Source organism: Myzus persicae, unplaced genomic scaffold, assembly GCF_001856785.1.
Source record: "Myzus persicae strain clone G006 unplaced genomic scaffold, MPER_G0061.0, whole genome shotgun sequence".
In the NCBI taxonomy this organism is placed as follows: Eukaryota; Metazoa; Arthropoda; class Insecta; order Hemiptera; family Aphididae; genus Myzus; species Myzus persicae.
The window spans coordinates 331,690-358,043 of record NW_019101591.1 but is presented as its reverse complement, the minus strand read 5'-3'; the positions used below and the strand labels follow the sequence as shown (position 1 = coordinate 358,043).

Here is a 26,354-nt window from a genome sequence, read left to right as displayed (position 1 = left end):
TGTCTTAGTCCACTTCGTTCACTGGAATATACATATTACTTATAACTTATTGTACAAATTGTATAGATTGCAATTTATTAAGATAAAGGAATTTTTGAAAAAATTTTTTTATATTTTTCTGAGAAATCTACTAATTATTACTATACCTTTATGTTATAAGTTATTGACATTGGCTATTGTTTAAAAATGTACATGTCTTATGCTACACTGAACCCTTTAAAGATAACTTAGAAAATATTAATACTTTAAAAGAAGACAAATATTGTTTTTTAACATGAAAAATATAGCATAGAACTATAAAATGCATTAACTATTATTTATTCTAATACAAATCGCAGTTTTCTCATAAATCATATTTCGTATCCCTACTTAATTGCACTTAAATTTAACACAGGTATATTAGAATAGTTTATGAAATTGCTGTATACAGTTTAGAGAAAACACATTTTATTTATATATATACTTTTCATATCATCGATTTTACTCTCAAGAAACATTTCTAAGATATTGGAATATTCTTGTCATTTTTTCAGGGAATTAGAAGATTTTATTTAAACATTATTTGTATCTTATAAACATTTAAAATTATATAGGTAATAGTATAAATTCAACAGTACAATAAATAGAAATACAAAATTCTCATTACTTACTCATAGTAATATTCATTCAGAAAAACATTTTTCGGTAAAATTAATAATACCGTGTATAACTACACACAGAATAGTAAATAAATATGGTATGGCAGATAAACATTGTATATATTTTTTTTACCATAAGTAGATTTAAAGTAATATTATACTATACTGTGCTGTATTAGTTAGACGTTTTAAGCATTACCTTTGAGTACATATATCTAAGCCTGGTTTAAGATTATTTATTTAAGGGCAATTGGTAATGGGCAACTGGCTGCTAAGATTGTAGCACATAAAATCGAACCTTTTTCCCTCCCATCCGTCAGCTTATACTAGGATGTAGATATCTGCATCGATATCTGCATATGTATGCAGATTTACTTATAATTAAAACTAATATCATTGTGCATTACACCTATCTAGCTTAACAGTTAAAATATTTTTTAGATTAAGATTAAAACCTTTAAAAAAAATAGTTAGGTAGGTGCTTACTAATTTTTCATTAATTTTTCTTATATTATAGATACGTGTATTTTTTGTTAAAATTAATCACATTTAATTATTTACTTATGCCACTCTTTTTTTACAACGTGTAACTGGTTATAGGTACTTATACAAATGTAAGGATGAACATTATAAACGAATTCGTCTCGCTAACCGACTACTTGGTCGGGGTAGAAACTACAGTTGTCAACTATATACTCGTTTTTGAAGACGGGATAGGGGGTATGCTGAATAAGCACCTGCTAGTTACCGAAACAAAAAATGGGATAAGTGGGTACCAACAGAAGTTTTAATGTATATACCAGTTTAGATGTTGTAGTTAGACACAAATAATATTGTATCTAAATAAGTTATAGTAAAATATGCATTTAGAATAATTCCAACAATTTTTAAAATTTATAATTTATAAATTTAACATTGAAACGCAAAAATTCATCAAATGAAAAAAGAGAATAAAAAGTGTTTACCATGACATGAGGTAGTAACTGCTTTTGAGAAAATATGGATTAGAACTAGACAATAGGAATGGAGTCGGTAATAACAACACCATGGCATCTAAAATTCTAGTAATTTTAAATAATTTGAATTACCTACCTATACAAAATTATTTGGCTTATAGTTATTTTCAAATTTTGGCATCGTATTTTATGACTTACCTTCTATCTAATGTATATAATATATTGAATGACTTCCGTTGAATATTCCGGAAATCATTGCACATCAATGATTTCTAATTAATTTTATCCTTCGATTTTTATTTTACAACGGCTCCCCGGCTAAGGGTCGTGTATTGGTGTTATTGCAGTAATCGTTTTTTTCTGGGAGAGTGAACCTAAACAATAATTTTTATTTCTTAAACACCTGTGTATCGAATTTTGAAATATTTCATGAACATTTTACGTAGACGATTAAAGCCCGGAAGTCGTCGATGAAGATTGTCTCAATAATTTTCAATTGTTAATATTTTAAGATTTATATCGTCAGAATTAAAACTAAAATTAAAGTATATTTCTTTATAAAATTGCACAAGTAGTACTGAACTTTATAATTATATGTAGCCAGTTGCTCAGATGCCGAGGCTAGTTATAGTTATTTCTAGTAGAAAAATTAAAACATTAGAAATATTAATAAATTATTTGATGATACATTTTATTAATTTATTTGATAGTACTATTAATGATGTTGGATCGTTGGAATTATGTAGTACTAAATAATTGGAGACGGTCAAAATATTAATTTAATTGTTTTATTGTTAGGTGTACTATCAATATATATCTAATTAACATAATTGGGCCATTTTTCATAGTACTTTTTTTAAGTACCTATTATTATGTATATTTATTTACTTTATAGTATTAATAATTATTAAATTATCGATTATTAAAACAGTTGAACAGCATAACCTGTACAATCAGCTTTTTTATGTTATTGAATAATTGGAATATTTAATTACGTTTTATTAAATAAAATTGCATTAGAAATTATTAAGTTTATCTAGGCATGGTTTAAAATTGAAAACCTATATTTTATATTTATTTTATATTTATTTTCGATTTGTTATTTTAATATCCAATTTTAGAGAATAATATTAGATGGTTTAAAATTGGATGGTTAAATACTGTAGAATAAACGTCTTGTAGTGTAGCCGTGTACTAATATACCTGTTGGTATGTATATAATATAATGATTTGTTTCAGCATGAATATTTAAATATGCTTATTGCCTCAATTATTTTTAAATACTTAAGTTTAGAAAATGTTGTTTTGGTATAAACTAAAGGTATTAATAATGTTGTTTATTTTATTTTAACGTTATTTGATATACACTCTTGTGTAAAATAGAAAATGTGAATAATTTAGAATTATATATATATAATATATTATATTATATATATTTCATAAAGAAAACACCTTTAAATAAATAAAAAAAAACTATCCGTTAAAGGGTTTCAATTTTGGTTATTTATCTCGTGTCAGCTATCATTATGTGGTTAACAGGATAATTTTATAATTTATTTATTATTATAATAAATATGAGCGTGATGTTTATAGTGGTTGTAAAGGGATTCTCAGCAAAGCTTGGCAGTAAAATAAAATTTTTGAGACTATTTACTAAAAATGTCATTGTTTACTACCTAGTTTACTCACCAACTGTTGTAGGTTCATTTTTAAATTTGAATATCTATATCAATCTTATTGTTTTGTATAATATCTATCTATATACAACTAAATGAATATTTTAATAGCTTTCAACCCCCCCCCCCCTTCGCCAAAAAATTTCAAATCATTGTTAGTCTTGTAGTTATAGATTTATTTATTTCTCCTCCGTTCAGAGTATAAGACAATAGAATAATATTGTGTGCTGTACGGTGAACTTATAAAAATAGGAATAGTTTCTTTTTTTTTATATTGGCAAGGGACAGCTGTTGCCTGTGATATTAAATAATGGATTTACTTTAGGGGCACGTGATAGATTTTACATGTGGCTTTTAACTCATTTCCGGATTATAGGATCAATGTTGCTGTTGTGTTTGGTCTATTGATAATCAAAATGTGGTAGTTATTTGGGTCTTGCTAAACTGTAACACCCGATCACAATTTTTTTTTATGTTTGTACTTACAACCAACCTGCATTGTTCTCAAAAATGCCGTTAGGAAATGTGATAAATTCTGGACTTAGAAGTTAGAAGCAACATTTCAGAATTCGAATATGGTAATTAAGAGCTGTGTTGTTGTGTATATAACGACTAACGAGTATATTGTATGCATATTATTAGCATAAAGTATAAACATATAATATATTATTATTTTTAACTGTAATATTGATAGTTGACTATCGGTTATAACACGTTATGTTCGACGGTATCATGATAAATAATAATCAATAATAGTTATGCTTATGACTTATGAATCATTCTGCAGTTTAACGTTTAGAATTCAGTGGTCAGCGTGTAAGTGACTAATCTTCCTATTGAAATTGTATTGAAACGAGGTCAACTAAAACAAAAATTATAGCTGTCATTATAATTTTATACTCTGAATAGTTTATCGCTCATATTGTGTTATCCAAATTAAAAGTCCGAAATTATGATTAAAAGGTTTATCATTTGATCAAATTATTATTTGATAGTTATTAAGCATTATATTGTTTGTATAATTGCCATTATTAACGGAAAACATATTTCTAAGAAGTTTATTGATTAATAATTTAACTTTATTCAAATTTACTTATGTGTAAACTAAGTAATGATTTGTGACTAAGGACTAACGCTTATAATTTAACTGATTCCCTCTATAGAATATATTAGATTCACTTTCTATTATATTTTTTTCATTAGGTACATTAAAATAAGTATGATTCAGTACAATACATTTAAAATTACTAACAACGTTTTTAAGTTTTACAAACAGTCAGTAATATTTTTGTAAAATATAATATGATTAAATTTATATAGGAACAATTATTAACCATTTTTTCTTTATTTTAAGAAATAGTTAATTTATTTAAAACTTGTACTGTTGTTAACTTAACAAAACATTAAGTGCCTACAATACAAACTTGATTACATATTGTATTCTGTATGTAGGCATACATATTTTTATAGAATGAAAGTACTCTTCAAAGTTTTTATTTAAACTAATGATTACAATTTTGAATAGGCATTATAATTTATTATTTGCATGGTCCGTGAGTCTTAAATAACTTATAAGCTATATTTTATTTCAGCCTCATATTGTTTTCACTATTGTTCAATATCCACGGTAAAATAATAATATAATATTTTTTTTGTGCAACGAGGTGTCAGAATTATTTTTAATAATTAACCTTTTCTTAAAATCGAATATTTCATCTATGTAAATACATATTATAACCACCGATAAGCTCTATGAATGAAATATATTAAATTCAATTTATTTTAAACAAACCAAATTGTACTATGTGATTCTTTGTTTTTATTCTTATAAGTTAGAAGTTATAACTTTTAGGTGACTACGTGCAGTCATTAATTTATTTTTGTATAATACATTTTCTTAAACAGAATATTATTATTTTATTAGCTATTATAGTAACAATAACAGTACATCTGATTTCTATAGAAAACGATAGTAACGTGTAATATAACATTATTATGTATTTATGCTAATGAATACCTAATGAGTTAAAAGTTAGGCTACTTATTAATTACCTAGGTATACTGTATATAGTACTCATATTACTGTTTGAACTGCATTTTCGAGACACATTGATTAAAATTTGATTGTAGTTTTTATCATTTAAATGTATTGATCGAATAGAATTATATTCTTTGTGTATAAAGTAATATTTCTTATATACGCAGCATTTTATTCAAAGTAATATTTAATTTAATCCATCAAAAAGAAAATCGTAATTTTTAATTACTTTTAATATTTTCAACTAATGCATTTATAAAACATAATTTTCAAAGACGTTTGCTCACGGCATTATTGTATTAATAGGTAATAGTACTTTCGCAGTAGGTATTCGAATTCGTTTCCTTTAAAACATTTTTATAAAATCATATCATCTATTTTACGGTTGGACGAGAGTTGAACCATATATTATTATAATATCGATTGACATAATGACCAACTATTAGGAATTGGGTTTCAAATGTTTCAATAGTTCGTAATTTGTATGTCGTTCAAATCTCTATGTACGTATATTATTTTATAGGTGATTGACTTCTTTCACCCGTAACGGCTTATATTATATGTTATTATTATTATTACGTGATCGCCGATCACGTTTTTATGCGTGTTTTGACATCTAGCGATATTTAAGAGTGGAAAAGAAGTCCATTAAATATCTGAAAAAAATAATAAATAATACAGGTTTTTAGAGGGGAAAAAACGTTAGCTCGTGCGTTGGACAGGTGGTAAGCGTCGGGCCGGGTCGTCTTGTACGTGCCCCGGTCCGCGTGAGCACACATCGGAGTCGCATTATAGATAGGTAGGTACAACAGTGTGCCGGCAGGTTTTAGTGTGCCCAAATAACATATATTGTTAGGGGACTATACGCACATTATTATCATATGCTCAGTGGCGCTTGTGTGGGTACGGCAAAACGGTTTACAATATATATATAATAACACATATTACCAACCAACCGTATAATATAATAATATTATATTTAAAACGCACCGGTCGGTCCAGCGAAAGACGCTGTGACATCTGCTGCAGTCACCATGCTTCGAACAGCGTCGTTTTTCCTGCGCATTTGTGAGTCAGTATGGATAATACGAGTAGGTTATACGTATCTATTTGTACTGTCGAACGCGAATTCTAAATTGCGACGACGCGTGTTCCGAAAAAAACTAGTTTATTTTCATTGTCGTGTACAAACTATTGGTAAGGTATAAGCCATAAGTAGGGCTAGGGACTCATGCCCTCAAAAACCTTAAAATATGCATGCATTTATGCCCTAAAGAATTAATAAATATGCTATTAAAATATGCATTTAAATAAAATAATATTCTTTTACAAAATCGTTAAGCCGATCATAAGGTTTAGGCATTTTTTAATTATTTTATTATGGGCTCACTCGAAAGAAAAAAACGCTTCACGAAACCAAAATACGAAGAACACACGACACCAACTGTCAACTATTACTATTCAAGGTAGGCCTCTACCTACAACTAGTCATAGTTTTTTTTGGTACCATTATCGGCTTACGCCTATCGGGAATCACGAGTGTGGTATACCGATAAATAACAATACAGTTATAATGATAGGCAAGAAAAACGCAAACATTAATTTTTAAATATTTATTATCCGGTCCAGGAAATCTATTTAAAGCACAATTTTTTTTATAAAACTAAAAACTTACTCCTCGTATAAATAATATTGTCAAATATGCACTAATACAATGAAAAATGGTAAAATATGCACTTATAAATGAAATATGGTCAAATATGCAAAATATGCAACTATAAATTTTAAATATAACCTCGTAATAGGTACTATAAAACAAATTTCTATTTTACCTAACATGTTTTTAATGATTATTTATAAACATGCAAACTCCTAGAAGTTCCGAGCCCCAGCCATAAGGTATAACTTTGTGTAAACGCCACTAGGGAGTCCTGTGGAGAATTTGGTACCCATATACAATCCAAATCTTGCATTAAATTTTTTCAATATTTTTAAATTTAAATTTTAAATGTTTTGAGATGAATATACTGTTATGCTTGTTCTCAGAAATAGCCATTAGAGCATGTTTATATGCAGATAAAATTTTTTATTTTGGTTCTGAAAATGTTAATTTATAGTCTTATCATTGTTTTGAATTTGCATGTGCATTTAATACTTCTTACATCAGACTATATTCTAAGGATTTTGTTTGTTTTCAAAAGCATAGAGTGTTGATTTTCGACGCTTTGATATAATGATATGGCAGTGAAGTAGAAGATTGAATAGGTATTTTTAGAAGAGATTAATAGTTATAGCCTATACATTTGAATATTTATTGTTTTGCTATTTTATGATATTTGTTATAAAATTCCTAAACATATACTCCCATTTTTTTAAAAATAACTTCTAACCTAGCCAGTTGTAACGCAGCAAACAAATCTGAATATCCTTTCTCATCAGGATTTGACTTTTTCATCCTGTCTAAAATGTAATACCGTTATCTTACGGTTATTTTAAAAACATAGCTCGTTATTGTTTATGTCCCATTGACGTACAGTTACATTTTACTATAAATGTATAGTTTCACTATAAGTATGTCGTATATATAATTGAGTATAATATAATATTATGGATACATAGTATTATTTTATTATGTTTGTTTGTTTTGTTTTTGCGAAATTACAATTTGCATTCATTGTTGAACAAGTATAAATAATTGGTTTGAATACTTGAATAAAGGTAGTGTTTCTCGTCTATATACTTTTATAAGTATATTTATTAATTATGAAATGATATTAGTCACAAATATCGTTTTAATAAAAGTATACGTATTAAGTATCTACGATATTAGGGTGAGCTTACGTTACTCAGCTTATGTTAAACTGAAAGGTAAACGATTAATTATAATTTTGAATGGTGTCCTCGGATGTTTAAAGAAGAAATTAATTGAAAAATTACCATTTACTTATATCGTATATTATTCAGATTTACATATGAAGAAAATTAATTCGTTGCAAATTATGACATTAAAATGTATTTATTCATTCGAATATTGTGAAATTCTTGAAAATCTGATATTTTTATGTTAGTATAAATCATTTTAGGTTAACTAAAATGTTCGGTATTTTACTTATATTTATTAAAAAAAGTAAATTGATTATGCACGAAAAGTCGAGCCTATAGTAGAGAATATTATTTTATTAATATGATTTATATATAATGTGATGTAGCTTCCGTGGATATATAGCAATACATTCAAAGGAATGATTAGGTAATGGCATACATTTTGTGATTAGTATAAAATATATATTTTTTAAAAGTTTTATTAAACTTGATTTTTGATGTATCATTGATAACATAAATATTAAACTTGCTATACCAATAAAATAGGTATTATAATAAGTGTATTCAATAAAAAATTGTGATCAATCTTTGTCACTAAAAAGGTTTTCGAAATGTTTAAAACATTTCAAGATTAGTATAAAAATCTCAATAACCAATGTAGAATAAATGTAGAATTATATATTTAATAAAAAGAACGTCTCTGATATGTATCAGGTTCATTATCTAGATCGGTCATATTTTACTTGTGTCGTATGATATAATATCTGATAATGAGTTAAATATACATGTTACTATACATGTTTAAATTTAACCAACTTCTATTAGCATTACTTTTGGTCACATAACGAATAACAAGTTAGTTTTCAATGAAATTCCAGGTGCTTAAGATGATTTAAAGCGATGATATTATGTCTTTGTCAAACTCACTTGAAATATCACAAGTTTTTAATTTCTTCTTTTTGCTATAACTTTTTAGGATTTCGATGTATAAAATAAAAAATAGTCTTTGTAATCATTATGTAAAATAATATATCTACTATATTATAGTAGTTGCATAATATATAATTAACTGCTGTTCGAATCGCTATTATCAATTATGTGAAGTATTATATTATAGTATTTACTATATTACAATACATTTTTTTCTTGAAATTCGTAAAATATTATCTACGATAGTTTTTTTCAGCGATTTCAAAGTGATTATTTTTATTTAGTTATTTTTAAGGAACTAAAGTAGTGAAATATTGGAAGTTCACCTCTAAAAACTGCTCTCCAGTATCTAAATATAAATTTTAAGAATCATGATTACTCATCCATGTCAAGTTTCATATACACAACACTCTTCATTTTAGTAATAGAATATTATGTCGGTGGTGCTACTCAATGGTTCCCCAGGGAACAACTTACTATTATATGTAACATTATATATAACTACATACGTGATAAGTTATTAATTCGATTACGCCATGTGGACTTTCTTACAACACTGGTTAACTCTGTAGTATGAGCTGCTCTTAATCGAATATTGTTTGTCTAGTATATAGGTACCTACTATATAGATAGGCATAAAGTATAATTTTTTTTATTCTGTACTTATTTTAAAATATTGACTCCCCACTCAAATTTCAACTAATGGTGTATCTGTGTAAACGTATATGGTACCTATATATTATATTTTAGAATACCGTTACTTTTTTAATAATATTTATTGGCTATTTAAATCAGTTGACCAGTGGCGTATATGAAGCTCAATCAAGGTGCCTCGAAGGAGGCGATCAAAACTGTTTAATACAACTCTTGAATCGGAAGCTTTCTATGCCCTGCATTCGTTAACTTCTTGATTTTTTTAACATTCATTTTTTATTTAATGCTTACCTATTTATTTAACGATTTAATAATTACAGATACAATTATATATATATTTAAAAAATGCAAAGGTCCGACTTCCAAGGGAAAAATGATCCATCCACCTTTACTTACAAATACGTCACTATACTCGACGCTGGAACCGTATACTTATATATTATTAATAAAACGAGTACGCACGTGTCACCGTTGCAAAAGCAGCGTCTCTCGACGATGTCACCTCACCTGCAGGGCTGCTGACTTATTATTATTACACGTTCTTTCACACGCTATACCAATATGTAGCACTTCCATTATATACGATTTTCGAGTGATGTTTTCATCTGAAGTAAGCCCGTTGTATAAAATATAGTCATAAATTTACACGTTGGCGAATAAAAAATAAACGCGTTCATCACGTACACACTAGTGATGATAATCATTACATTTTCTGGTATATCTTTTTTTGAACAATTGTTACGCGTATATACCAAAGCATACTTTTTTTAACATTGTTTAATTAACCGCAGTATTTGATAGTAATATTCAAGCGAGCTGAGTTGTGATTATTAAATCTAACACAAAGGTTATGATATATATATATATCCAAGCTTATAAGTGAGACTGAGAGCCTACAACCATTTCACTGGGGTTGTTATCCCGGGTGACAAACTTTTAAGGTGTGTTTCATAGTGGAACTTTTCTATTTTGTACTATTGGTAAATATGATTTCTAAAAAAAAATGTATGTAGTGGATGTAATATAATAATATTTTATGAACATTAATCTTTCAGTTTTTAACCATGATGCCCAGTTAAATGTATTTATATTGTCATATTTTCATTTCGTTATATTTTAAAATATTTTGTGATGTGAAAAAGCGAGTAATAAAGCGCGGAAGAATATAATTTGCCCCTGCTCGTAAATGTTGTTAACAATGGCATTGATACAATAATATACGTTTGTAATAGATGTTTGACATGAGATACTATTCGTTCGAAAATGTCGATTAAAAAAAAAAAACAGAAATAAAAAAGTCATAGCGCTACATAGCATAATATATCATTTATTATAATCATTGTATTTTCCAGCTCCAACATGAGTTCTTTTATCAAGGCCACTTGTATTTTTCCTCGTTAAGAGGTAAAATAAATAATATTAGATATGATACCCTATAGCCATTTAGGTACCTATACTTATTCAATTATTTTGTTTTGGAAATGTTGTAATCACAAGAAATCACTAAGAAAACTTAACAGTTGTGAAATAGTGTAAAACTATTGATTATTTTACTATTAAGTGGTAATTTTGTTAATAAAGTTAATATAACTATCCGTAATTGATAATACTTACCAAATTCAGCTGATGTATGTACCCAAGTAATAATAAATTGCATATCAACTATATTGACTATATATATAAATAAATTGCATACGTTTACAAGTTGATCAAGTTTACAAAATTAAACATTTTGATTTTTGGTTCGTGTACATTATAATTTGAAAACAGTTCTATTCAACAAATTGCAGATTAGAGCCTTCTTCATACTTTTTAGTAGATCATTCTAAATTCTGAGCGAAATGTGCGGATGCACGATAAGTAAACCTAGTTGAAATAGTTCTTTGATTTGCAACTTCAGCGTCATTTCTGATGGGAAAGTGAATCTAGTGGGAACTATAGAGCTAAGATTCACAGGACTTTTCAAAAGTGTCGGGAAAAATAAACGAAAAATAAAATGAAACTAGGATTTTTATGCAGTTCCAGTTTTCTTACAAAATCGATTTAGTTTTTTTTGTGTAACTAAAAAACTAATAACTGGTAATACTTAAAATTTCCATCGTATGTTTGTATTACTATTTTCTATACACCATTAGCATTTTTGAGAACCTCTTTGAGTTATTTATAGGTATAGGAAAATTTTAATTTGTACCGATTAGGTAGTTGATTTTTGATTATTTTAAATAAAAAATTTTTTGCTGGGTCAATATATTTGAAAATTTAATACAAACTAGTGATGGGAATTAAAAAAATTAAAGTTCACGGTAATTTTGTATGGGCTTCTTAAGCTAGAAATTTTGAAAAAATTCGTCAAAATCATGAATATTTACAAATTCATAAATAATTTCTGTTATATCTGAGATTTGAAAATTTAATATCATAACTAATAAGTTTACTTCGCGTCTAGTAGTCCTACTAGTTTATCCCACAAGTTTTTCAACAAAAAATAAAGTTAACCAACTTAAATTAATTTTTTATGAGCGTTTGAAGCTTGAATGTTTTCAGCATTAGATTTTTAGCCGTACATTAACTATTAATTAACTATTCTCATCGAATGATTTTCTTATTTTGTTGTAATATAAAAAAACAATAACCACAGGTAATGGAAATGTTCACTAAATGTTTATTTTACTTTTTTTATAGTTGATAATATTTTTGGCTAGCTTTGAGCTGTTTATAGATATTTTAAATTTCAAATTTTTCTAATTTTTTCTTTAAATGTCAATACAATTTTTTCATTGGGTCAAAAAGGTTGAAAATGTATATTAAGTTTCTCATACGTTCTTATAATAACAGTAACAGAATATAAGAAATATATAGGCACCATATTTTTTCTAAGCATTCAAAGTTTAAAATTCGATAAACTTCGTCAAAATCTCGAAAAATTGCAAATTTAGAATAGGTGGTTACAAATTTATAAAATCTTCATTTTTTATAGCTAAGGATTGAATATTTAATCAAGGTTTCCAGTAAATAAATAATTAATTTATAAGTAATATATTTTTAACTACAAAATAATACTGTAGTTAATATCGTCACCAAAAATTAAAAAAACACTTGTGTACAAATATAGTTTTTTTTATTGCTATTTTAAGTTCAAATTTGGGCGTAATTAGATATTTCCAATATACTTAAGTATACTAATAATTTTAGTTATTTTGCTATAATTAAAAATTAAAAAATATATTATTATAATATAAACTGACTAACGGGCCGCTCAGAATCGTTTTTCGTATACAATGATATTATACAATTGAATTCGCTTGAACTCTATTTATTAGAGTGACCCATTTGTAACCTACTGTACAGTAGATCGATATCTATCATTTTAAAATAAATTAATTGGGAAAGACTACCAAAATAAGTATTTAATTATATATCGTAGAATAGTACAATTTTAGCACTGAAATAATAATCGGCACAATATATATTATTGTGTATACCTATCTAGCCTACCTAATGTCCGTTAGTTGCATGCCAGTTATATGATAATATTATGAATTGCCATTAAAAAAATATTAATGATTCAGCCATTTACGATTTACGGTCTTTTTCTAGTGAATTATTTTAAGAAGATATCTAAAATTTGATTGAATATCTATCCATATGCAGTCATTGTAGTCTTTTCGAGGAGCATCGGGACGTACACATGGTGGTTATAATCATATATATTTTACAGGTTCGATAGTAAATTAAATATTTTAAAATAGTATATGAGAGGATCGTTACGGTGGAAAAAGTGTAGGTCTCTTTCTATCTATCTCTCTCTAATTAATACATCGCAGAAGAGATTTATTTACACCACATTTTTCGTTGTCTAAAATTAAACCACACAAACGCACAAGCTGACTGTTTAACGCACACATATATATTATAATATATTGTATTATATAATCCTTTTAGTATATAGATACATGCAGACGGACGGAAAATATATAGGTACACTTATTTGTAATAAAGGGACAAAGTTAAGTAATTTCTTATTAAGCCCCTGATACGTACCTACTGAAGTTATCTCAGATTGACTCAATACAAGTATATATACCTATTATACCTACACTTATTACTCGTTTATTTTGGTTTTGTTGTATACTCATGTCTTCTACCGCCACCTTTTTAACTCGTTAAACTAATATACCAGAAGTACAAAAGTATATAATTATGATATCTCATCATATAGAGTGAGTCACCAAGTACCCTTAAAACATCCATTTATTTATATTCTAATTTTCGGAATATTCGACAATATCATCCAAAGATCATATCTTCAAATATTTTGTTTTTTTTCTCGGTATTTAAAGAGCGTCTTGTAAAGGCTCAAACTTTTTTTTTCCAAACTGGTCGGTAGGTACTTCCCTTAGTTACTGTAAATTGTTAAGTAATTAATTTTTTTGAACAATTTCTATGAGCTACCTAAATTGGAAGTTTAAAAAGTAAAATGCTAGGTCATACATATAGGTACAATGTACATAATATAACATAAACTATACCTATACCGGCTATACCCTTTTAATGTTTATAGTTGTGTAGGTATATTTTACTTAGAAAATTTATTATTGCTCTACATCTTCGAAGATCGTTAGCGTTAGCTATTATCATTTATCCTTAGTACATAATATTATAATTTAACAACTTAAAAATCACTCTTTTAAATTTCGATTTAGAATATTTTTTTAGGGCGAAGAGAACGAGAGTGGAAATATTATCGTTAGGGGGTCTAAACGTGTTATATTGTTCGGAATTTAAGACATAACTGATGATGGTCTGTATAAATGTATAATATATTATATACATTGTACACACGCGATGTGAAGAGGGTGTGCGATGAGCAGAAATATTTTCTGTACCTACACGAGCGCCCGAGCGAGCGCGCGCGTGTGTGAGCGCATTCCTATGACGTTAACGCGCGGGCGGCTGCGTACAAATACGTCACCGCCGTCTCCGCTTCGTCGTTGTGACGTTCATTCTGACTCCGGAATAATATAACGAGCGATCTATATAATAGCCGTCTACATATTATTTATACTATTATTATTATAATAATAAATTACATCAGGTATTACTGTGTACTAGTTAATACCTAATTAGAATATTATAATGGTATTAATTAGGTAATAATTTTAAATTATTACGTCATATTACCTATGAGTTCTGACTACATGACGACGTTGTCGGAACACTTATGGTTCAGTCACAACCTTAGTTCCATGTGAAGACTTTAGTGGGATACAATATTGGTATAGCTATAATATTATAATTTATAATATACCTACAATCTACATAATACATAATATGTAATGGTTATTGTATTCACTCTGCTACGGTGATGGTCGATGCGGTCTTTGGAAAATATTGTTGTAGTACCTATATTAGAACTCACTTAAAATTCCTATTTGTTTTAATGTTCAGTGTATAGTTATTTAATATTTTAATATATTTATTAACAACAGTCAAGAAGAAAAGTAAGAATATTGATAGGGATTGAACTTAAACGCTCTAAACATGAACTAAATACTCATGCATTTATATGCATTTAAAACGCACATCAAATATGCACTTTTAGTTTTGAATTTGCATATTTTACATTGAAAATAATGAAAATTATAGTACATTTTAAATAGTCATTACTTATATGATTCTGTTTCTATACTTTTCAAATCTACAATCAATTTGCAATGTACTATGCAGAAATCTTGTAAAATAAATTCAATAAAATCTCAAATTTTATTTTTAATTCATTAAGTTTTCGATCATAGTTTAAACTGTTTAAAAATGTGTCAAAAGTGAAAAAATATGTGAACTTGAAATGGTAAAAGTAGGAAATGTGTCTTTAAATATGCAAAAGTATGTACCAAAATCGTATGATATTTTTTTGGTAAGTAAAATGATATTTAACAAGCAATAAATCGATGAAACCAAAAGACATGCAAATGCAACAAAGTTAAAGCCATTTATTAATGTAGATGGAACAGACAATATATTTTTCATGCTATAAGTTTTATAGGTAAGTAGAAAGTAGAAATGGTTTTTTATTGTTATCTCACTGCTAAGTCACATTTAAAAGTCCGGTATTTATCGGTCATGTGAATGTCAGATTTTTTTTTTTAAATAATGTTAATAATGTTAAGACTTAATAATCCCACAACTTTTGGATAAGTTATGTGTTTGCCACCCGGAGTCTAGATCTACAACATTGTCATCATTTTAAGTATATTATGGAATATAATTATACCATTGCAATTTGTATAGGCGGCGTACAGAATATGTATATAGTTTACTATCCATGCTCAATGCATGTACCTATACATGTCGTACTAAAGAAATAATAAATAATATAGGTTGAAATAAAAATTGTAGTTTTACGTACAGTATACAATTTTTAAAATATATTTGTATTGTCATTTTGTAAACAATAATATTAATTTTTCTGTACCTAACCTATATTTTCAAGGTTTATCACCACTAAAAACTATCCAAGGGTGACTCAAATTAGAATAAACAGTTCAAATATTTTCTATAAAATTGTCTTACGAAACCAATTGTTGAAATTACATCGGCATTATTATATGAGTGAAATGAAAAAAAAAGATTTCAGTATACTAGTGTATAATGTAGGTATAAACAGAAACAGTTGCAAATGTTGTCAAACAGCTTCATTACTTCGGGAATTTCATTATCTTGTTTCGTTTGTGTCTCGTTATTCATTCGGCTCACGGTATCGATAAAAAATAAATGCAAATACCGAAACAGCAGAAAAACTCTATTATATTAATTATAATTATAATGTTCACGACCCCGTATGCGGCGTAAGCTCACAATTCAAATATAATTTATTACTTCAATCATTGTGCATCTACAAGTTATGTTAGTTTGGGTTAGATTAGGTTAGTTTGAGATTTGTTTCGTCAAATTCCATCGACTACAACAATTCTATCGACTGCAATATATAAGCACATAAGATAACACTTGTATTGATCTCAAGGGCGTCCTAAGGAATTTTTAAGGGGAATCGCAGACTATTTTCCATTATAAATATATATTTTTTATTTAGATACATACTTTTTAAATGTTAAGATTTTTTCAGATAATTCATATCAATAAACCAATATAGAAAACTAAAAAATAATTTAAAATTCAATTGGCTTGTTACTTTAATATCTATCAGTACCCATTTCTCATAAATATAAACTTTAACTGTATTCAACTGTAGGCAATAATAATTAACAATCTTTTTAAAAACTAGTTGAGAATTTAATTAGCATACTTTTTCACACGAAGCACTCTTACACTATTGTATTGTTCACATCAATACACAGTGTCAACCTAACACATACTACCCAAGGTACGCTATCAGTGCTCTGTGCTCTCTAATCTCACCTATTCAGTATTCTTATTATACTTTTCTACAAAAAAAATATTTATTTGGATACTGTATATGTCGTTAATTGCTTCGATGCCATTAATATTTAAAAATATCCTAACCACGTCAATACATCATATGTATCGAATTTAAATAAACAGCGTAATTCAGATATTTTTAAATTGTATTGTGTGCTGTAATAAAGTTGATAACAATTGCCCTGCCTATTGATGAGTAAGTAGTTTATTGGATTTCCTGTTTCAAATGTGTAGAGGTAGACATACGTATAGTAATTAAAGTCTAGTGTTATTTCAAGTATGTATTATTGCAATGACATAATTTATATTATATAACAACTAATTTCGGTGAACAGAATTCCAATAATTCGCTTATATTAAATGACAACTGCAACTGTAGACAATGGTTTCTTTTTATATAATTTAATAATGTAGGTACCATAGATACTGCATTATGATCTATACACATTTGTTACACCTAATTTATTGAACTTGTAGTCGTGCATACATTCATAAAATACTGTTATTTATGCGTACATAATAGCTTCTTAATCTTCATAATAAGATTATTGTTAGTGCATTTTTTTAAATATTTCCTGTTAAGTATGACAAATAGCTAAAAATATTATTTGGGATTTACTCATGATAATCTAAAATATACTTGTTTAGACGTAAAATAAATATTCCTCTGTCAAACTGTTATACGTTTAATAAAAATATAATACCTATGTAAAAACATACTTTGAACATCTATCTACAATAAAAGTAAAGCAATAAATCTTATATTTTTCCATACTTTATTTGATGAGCTTTACCTAACTATATGAAATGTGTTGACGTGATATACACTATACATTCTATCCCTCTCAACACCTCAACTTATTGGTCATACCGAAACACGTTAATGCGATGGTTTTGTTTCACGTTAATTTGATACAAAATCAAATATAAGTTTACAATATAACGAATGTGTAAGTATATTAAAAATTGACTCGTTAGTCTCATCCTGGCGCTGTACTTCGATTTATTGCGCAAAGCGTGTACCTATATTTTGTCTGTTCGCATTCGTTTTTTTTCACACTCGGCACCTGGTGACCAATGGATGTTTTTCATTGTGATTAGTCTAATACTACAGGTTACAAAAAAAATATTTTGTGTACTGTAAAATTTAATAAACGTTAAAACAGAGTCTAGATTTAATATTAAAAAAGTATTTTATCTTATACAAACAGTATTATATTTTAATGCGTGGTAAAAATTGTTTGTCAATTTTATGAGATTTTGAAAATTTGTTGTCTAAGGATTTAGCTAATAAAGTTGGCAATCGTATTATAAATTAATAATCAAAATATAAAAGGGAACGAAATGCTCTTTAAATTTGAAGGCCATTTAATACAATCTTTATTATACTTTTCAGTATACTTGGTTTGAACTATCTATTTCAAAAAATGTTGTTTTGATCAACGTTTAAGTTTAAATCCATGTCATGTTTTTAATTACTAAAATGGCAAACATACTGTTTGATTTTGATTTCTATACTTAGCGATTACTATACTAGCCGATCTGTAACTAATGTATAAACTTTAAAATAAAAATACCTCCATCTATGTTTACAATTTACTCTCAAAATAATTAAAGCAATTTTAAGACCACAGGAATTAAATCTGGTCCTGTGTTAATTGTTTTGGCAGATCAAAAGATACGATTCTAGAAAGTTCATTATATTTTATTGTATTATTGTACACCTATTATACTACTAATCTGGTGCATAATAAGTACTTTAGTAGGTACACATTTAGTCAACACTTTTGGTATATTAGGAATATGAATTCTCTCAATTATTTTTCTTGTATGTTTTTATAATGGTCCAACGTTTTCTCAAATTTCTTTTCATTGTCAGTAAATACGATAATTTACAATTGCATAGTTTGCATGCGACGCTGTGACTTTTTTTATTGCGGTTTTATCACTTGCATTGCACACGTCACACACGCTGAAGTTCGAATCAATTTGTATGGTTTTATTATTAGGTATACGTGTAACATGCGTAATGTATCAATATTGAGTGTTGAAGTTAAACTATGTTGATAATAAATAATAATTGATTATTTCTACTCGTTTTGCAGAAAATTTTGAGTGCAAAATCGTTATGATGTTTGCACTTTATGTATTTCTATTGTTTACATGGATATCATAGCATAATATTTTATTAGATACGATCGTACAATAACTGACGAACGTTTGATTACATTTATCATTAGTCTTTTTAATCAACTTCAGATTGTTTTATAGAAATTTTTTTAAAATATTTTATTTTAACTTGTAGAAAAATTTTCACCGTTACACGGAAATACTGAAATTCGTTTTTATGAATTAAAATTATTATGATCTTTTAATCCACAGTCACTGAATCCTAACCTACTATGTCACGTATTTTTCCAAACATTTCGCTTTTTTTGTTAGGCGAACTGTATAAACTATAAGTCTATAAATAGTAAATAGACACAGGACACATAAAATATACAATACACAGCAGAGGCAAGTTAAGTGCTCTCCCCAACTCCATCTTGAAATATAATCTATGGTTAGGCTTACTATGATTTACTTTATTAAATTCTCTTGGTTTTATTTAATATTTGAATTCACTTTTTGTACAAATTGATTAATAAAATAGTAGTTTTTTCGTGTTTGTTATTTTTAAAAAAGTGTGAAATTCCGGTATAATTGCGTACGGTACTTCAGTACCTTCCTGCTCACAACAATTTGTTAAAAAATCAATTTTATTGTGTGCGATATTGCCCAATTTTCCAAAATTTCCAATTAAGTATTATGGTTTACTAAGTTAAATAAATTTGTATAACAATGGAAGGTCCAAAGGCTTCCATAAAATGTTTGGAGCAGCCAAATTTCATGAGGCTTATTACGAACTAATACATGTATCGTCGCTTGTCGGTACTATATTATACAGTCTATAAGTACTAACAGTATTAATGGATTCTATAATAGTTTCAACAATGACAAAAATGTGTTCGATGTTAAATCTCAAGAGGTAGGTATTCACAAAAAAATGACTAGTTCAGAGCTTAAAGTATAATATACACTTCAGTTAAACAAAATAGGTACCTGATAAATACAAAATGCATTAAAATATTTTGATACGTATTTATTATTTATCTTTAATTGATTATCTTATACTTAAACTGCAATATTTTTCTGATAACTGGAATAATGAATTAAGTTTTTTGAGCTTTCAAAAAAAAATATCATTTAATGTGATTGTATTATTTTAATATTTATGTTATAATATTATACATTTGACAATGATGGGGCCTGTTTGGCAATTTAACATGCAATATTGTATTAAGACAGTGGTCGCCAACCTTAGGACTTCACGGACCACTAAAGTATATAAAATCATAATTATATATTCTAAGGACTCGTATAAAGTATATAGTGTTTATACTACAAGTTATTAACAAAAATCGAAAATATCTCATAGTCATAAATAGGGTACATTTCTGGTTATTAATTTTTTATTTAGTTAAAAGTAGAAAATCTTGTGACAATAATTTACAAATTTTCGGGACTTAGATGAATTTTGTCAAAATTTCAATTTAAAATGCATATAAAAATAACTGTAACTATTTATTCTTAATCTTTTTGAACTGTAATCAAAATAACTTATAAGAAACTTTGCATTATATTGTCAAGCTTTTTTACCGAGTGAATAAGGTTTTTGATGAACATTTTAAATGTTGACTGTTATTAGTTTTTAAGTTAGACCAAAAAATTAAAATCAATTTTGTTAAAAATTGGGTTAGTTTAAAAATTCTCATTTCTACTGAAATTTTTTTTCTTCTAAAGCTACTGGGAATTTTCAATTTTGACCAATATTTTCTAGTGGACCACTAAAATTTCCTCGCAGACCACTGGTTGGCGTCCGCTGTGTTAAGTGATAAGTATTTCCTGTGTGATCCAATAAATACATGTAAGCAATAATGTTCCTTTAAATTCAAGGTAGTCCATTTAACAACTTATATTGTATAATTATAACTAATATGCGATTATGCTAACATTTTTGCAAGCGACCGAATGCAATATCTAAATTACGAATAAATGTGCAAAGTGTAAAATATAGAGCTGCGAATACTTACTTAATCATTTTTTTAGTGATTAACACATGCATTAGTAATATCCGGTATGTAAATCGTTAGATTTCCCAGCGATTCTCAAGTTCGTTTCAACATGACAAACATTTCTCGTCCCACAATCATTGTAATATGTTTTTATTCCGTTCCGTTCCGTGCGTCTCTTCGTCATATTTCACGCTTGGCGTGTTTCTTCTCAAATAGTGCGTACTTAAATGTTATTATAATATTATAATATTATTTCTATATATTTTAAATGTGTGATTATTGGGAGACGGGCATACCTTTAATATCGTTTATCCCATGTGTAATGCATATAATAATATTTGGTTGGAATAAATGTCAAGTGCAGACGTGTATTTTCGACCAAAATCAGTAGATTATAATATTATATAATATTTTTATTTCTTGCATACAATTTGGGTGATACACTAATTATGCTCACACTCATTTTTACTTAAATAAAAAAATTTTGAAGTTTATATATTCTAAGGATCATATTTTTAAATATCTACTTAGATTTAAAACCATTTTTAATTACCATTACCTAATTACCTTAGTATACCTATGTAAAAATATTTTAATAATAGCTCGTTTTAATTAGATAGGTATATATAAAAAAAACAATCACCCTCTTAACAATTTACAGTAAAAATGTTGGGTTTCGTGTAAAAAAAATAAGTTTATACTGCCACTGACCTGGGGTGCTTAGGGTTCAGATTCCCCCACCTCCAAAATTAAAAAAATACATTTGCAATTTTAAAATGTAGGTGTAAAAAATATATTTATACCCTAACTTCCCCCTGAAATCTTTTTCCGGCCCATAATTGTTGAAAATATGATCCTTAAGTACAATTGACATTTCTAAAAATTAGAAGTTGAACAAATACATTATCAAAGGAAAAAATTGATGTGCGTATGGTTTGTGAATCTAAATGTATTCAGTGCCCATTATACATATACATTGTAAAATAATAACAATAACAGTCATTCGACTGTGGAATATGTGTACAGGACGATTTACCTGCATACACTCAAGTTAGCACTAGTTTGATTGTGCATTTTTACGAATTTCGATTTTTTAATTGAGCCTACACTATATGTATTATGGAAAAATTTTTTTGGCATTTAAGGAGTGTCCTGTGGCAATAATGTGAAACATGATTATTGTTCCCGCATATACATTTACTGCGAACCATAAAACGTCAATGTTTTAAATGTACCTTTTCCGATCGAAATATACTAACTAAAAAGAGTAATATACTACTGCTATACTAATTTCAAGAATATTTTCCAATTTAAAAAAACAGAGTTTGAGTAGAGAATACAATTGAGGTGAGCATACATAATACACGGCCGGTGAATAATCGCCTTGTGGTGTAGAACAGAAAAAAATATCCTTTACCAAAATACATTGTATAATATGTAAGTTGTTGTTCGTTATATATTATATATAAATAATAAATATAGTAATGGAGCGCACTGCGCAGGCATTGTGTTGTTTTTTTAACGTGAAAACGAGAGAAGTGCCGGCACTCTCCCACCTCACCTTCCACTAGTGACGCTTGGTGGAGGCTTGGTAAAGGGATATTGGGGAGAGGGTAAGGTGTAGCTTCGTTTCCTTTTCTCGTTTAAACGCGTCTGTCCACGGTAGACATATATGTATAGCGTGTAAATACAATGTACGAAAAACTAAAGAACAAAAAAGTAAAAAACACTAGCCGGAAGTCGTTCTTCACTATATCTCTACGTATATAATAATATCGTGTACAGTGTTTTAATACACGTGTGCGTGTGTGTACGTTCGTGTGAACGTTTGTTATTCAACTACCGTACGTTTCGTCGGGCGCGATCGGGCAGACGCGTATTTTATTTTCATTATTATTATCATCATAATAAACGTATTAATAAAGCTAGTAAAAACTCGAGTCGTTTGTAGTGAATTTATATACCCGCGTCAACAGACCTCTCAAAGAATAACAACATAATAAATATAATGTAATTATAACGATATTATTGTATATGATTGTAATACTGAGCTTTTGTAATGCGCTTTTTAGGCTACAAAATGATTTCATTTATAATCCCCCAAAATGGCCCAAACCATTTTTTTTATTTTAGAACCTAATACGAGCAGCTATTAGCTGTCCTCTTGTAGACAATACACGACTAAATAGACTATTCTGTTTTTCAGTTGATATTATAAGAAAAAAAATATAAAACAACATACAAAATATATTGAAACGACTATTGGTAACAATAAAGATGGCTAGGTAATACATATCTAGTCGAAAAATTAATTAACTTTTGTTTAATCACGCTGTACCTATACAATTAATTGAAATAAAAAAAATACTCATAAAAATATTCATTGATTAAATAATATTTAATTAACGCATAAAGTGTATTAACACGTGTACTTGTAATATAGTGTTAATCACTACAGCTATATAGCGTGCAATAAAAAAAGAGAGCATTTTCAACAACATTTAAAAGTATTCAAGTATAATTTAAAGTTGCACAGCAATCACTTTGTGTGACCCAGGTGATAATTAAAAAAAAAAAATATCTAACTTCTTTGTAGCTGAGTTAAGTTAATATTAAGTATAAATACTGTGTGATTTAAATATACTGTTTGTTCACTATTGACTTATAACTTAATGTCCTTACAATTTATTTAACTGAAGAGGATAACACATTGTTTTCATTAACTTACACACCTTTGGGTATTAATAATATTGTTTTTAGAACCAGCATTCAAGGCCTTTCTCGGATGCGTTTTTATTTTGTGGATGGGTATGCATCAATCGCGACCAAAATCACGGTTGGAAAATAATTCAATTAAATAGGGGAAAGAACGTTAGCATAAATCACACCAATCGATGTCCGGTATGGTATTAAATTGGTGTTCGGAAATTCTACCGATTAATTTTAATATAAATTGAATTCATATTTATCAAAAGTGTTTTTATATTTATGAAAATATACTTTCCGCTCACATTATCCAATTATTTTTAATATTTGATGGAGTTCCAATTACAATAAATCTTTATATTAAATACAATTTAATGTAAGTTCGGCAACATATTTATTTATATAAGTATACATTTTAATATTTAAGTTTCATATCTTAGTTATTAAACGTAGGTATCTTTATAGTTTATTTGTGTAGAAAGTGGACGGCGCAAAAGACGTTTATAATATTCATCAAAATACCTAATATTATAATAAAGTCCAAAATAATTTATGACAAATGTATAATCGACATAAAGCACTTTTATTAATATGCATCGGCACTCGGCAGAGGGCTCTCTGTTCTATTGTTCCTCGACCGGTGTTCGTAATTAGCCATGGCACAATCTCCGCACTATACTACTACAGCAGCGTATTATGATCATAATGTATACGATGGGTGGGTTTATAGTTTATTGTACATTTATGTTTAGGAGCGGTTATGGTACAACGATATAAATAACGAGAAATGACTACTTTTTTTATTAATTTTTTTATTTTGTCCGATTACAAAACGACGGAGAGTTCGTTCGTGTGTGTGTGTGTGTGTGTGACAGGACGGGGTTCTTTCGGAAGTAGTGAATTATTAGGGTACTTGTCGTGAATTTTAATGTGAGCCAGCCACGGTATACCCCACACACGTGAAAAACATACCCAAATATTAGGGTTGCTATTTTTATTTTACTTAAATCAGGACAAACTTCTTTTTAAAAATGTTTATGGAAAAAAATCTTTTTTACCACTCTTCTACGGTTATCACTAATTTGTACATCCTATTTTTTCGTTACTGCGATGATTTTGTGTTTTAAGGCATACGTTTTTGAGGTATAAATTAACCTCAATGTAAGAAATCGTATTATGACTTAAATGAGTAACCAACAAAATTATAAATTAGTGATAATTGACAAAAAAAAAATTGTCTTGAAAACTGTTGAGTTTGAACGGGAAAAGAAGCCATCGAATCTATAGTAATCTTCTTCTAGGAATGTTTAATAAAATACGAAATGTTAACATAAATTATGATCCCGGGACAATAAATAGAGCGTGTCGAAACCCTTTATCTGGACATTGGAGGGATGCTATATTTAAAAACGGTACAGTTCCAACCAAACCGAACCAATCCTATAAGAACCTATATAATACATGTATGGGTGCTTATGCTTGTGTGTGAAATACGGAGATGTATCATTGAAAAATGTCTATCGACCCGAGCCTTTTCTATTCGTTATAAACTCTGCGTGAAAGTGATCTTCAGATAAATTGCACATTTCGGTGGATATAGTAGTACCGGTTGTTTGAAAAAAAAATGGGAATTTGATTGTATTTTTCAATGTTTAAGGTGTTAGAACCTATTCTTTTCGGTTTGCTTTCAATTGTATAATGATAAAAATTGTATGAGACTATAAAGCAAACATCTTCCAAAAACCAAATATTAAGTGCACCGTATTATAATATCATCATAATTTTCAGTAGTCTAAAGTAAAGGGTAAAAAATAATTTCTTTGACTGTGTGAGATAGCGGGGAAGATTGGGGGGTACGATGATATAGTCTATTTGAAAACGAGATGAGATAGTTTTTGCAAGTGAGATTAGCTACCCTGAAGCCTTTTCTCTATTGGCTATTTTCTAGTCGAGGATATTGAATTGCGTTCTAGTTGATTTCAAAACATAATACTTATACTTCTAATGAAATCACTCGAAAACAATGATATAAAAGTACAGTTACAATAGTAAGAGAAAAATCACTAACGAAAAACATGTTATTATATTATGCAGACAAAATATTGTTTTTTCAACCGAAAATAACAATTGACGCAAATGCACTACTATAATAATATGTCGGGGGACGAGGTGACCGAGTGGTCTGACTCTTCCGCTGCGACGCAGCCGGTCGCGGTTCTATCCTCGGCCACTTGGCGGCATTTTTCTCCGGACAAGTCGCGGTGACCGGAGAGCAAGTGCTGCCATCCCCCACCCCCGGGGCATGGCAGAAACCTACGGGTGCCCCATTCGAAATTCTGCCAAAACAAACACACACGTGTTCCCCCTACCGTTCCAAAAAC

At 28.2% G+C, this 26,354-nt stretch overlaps 1 protein-coding gene across 2 annotated transcripts in view; it reads left to right on the top strand.

The window, feature by feature from the left end:
- LOC111029808 (myosin-VIIa) overlaps positions 1 to 26,354 on the top strand; it is a 135,895-nt gene that overhangs the window by 1,486 nt on the left and 108,055 nt on the right. The gene's annotated exons all lie outside the window — the stretch shown is intronic.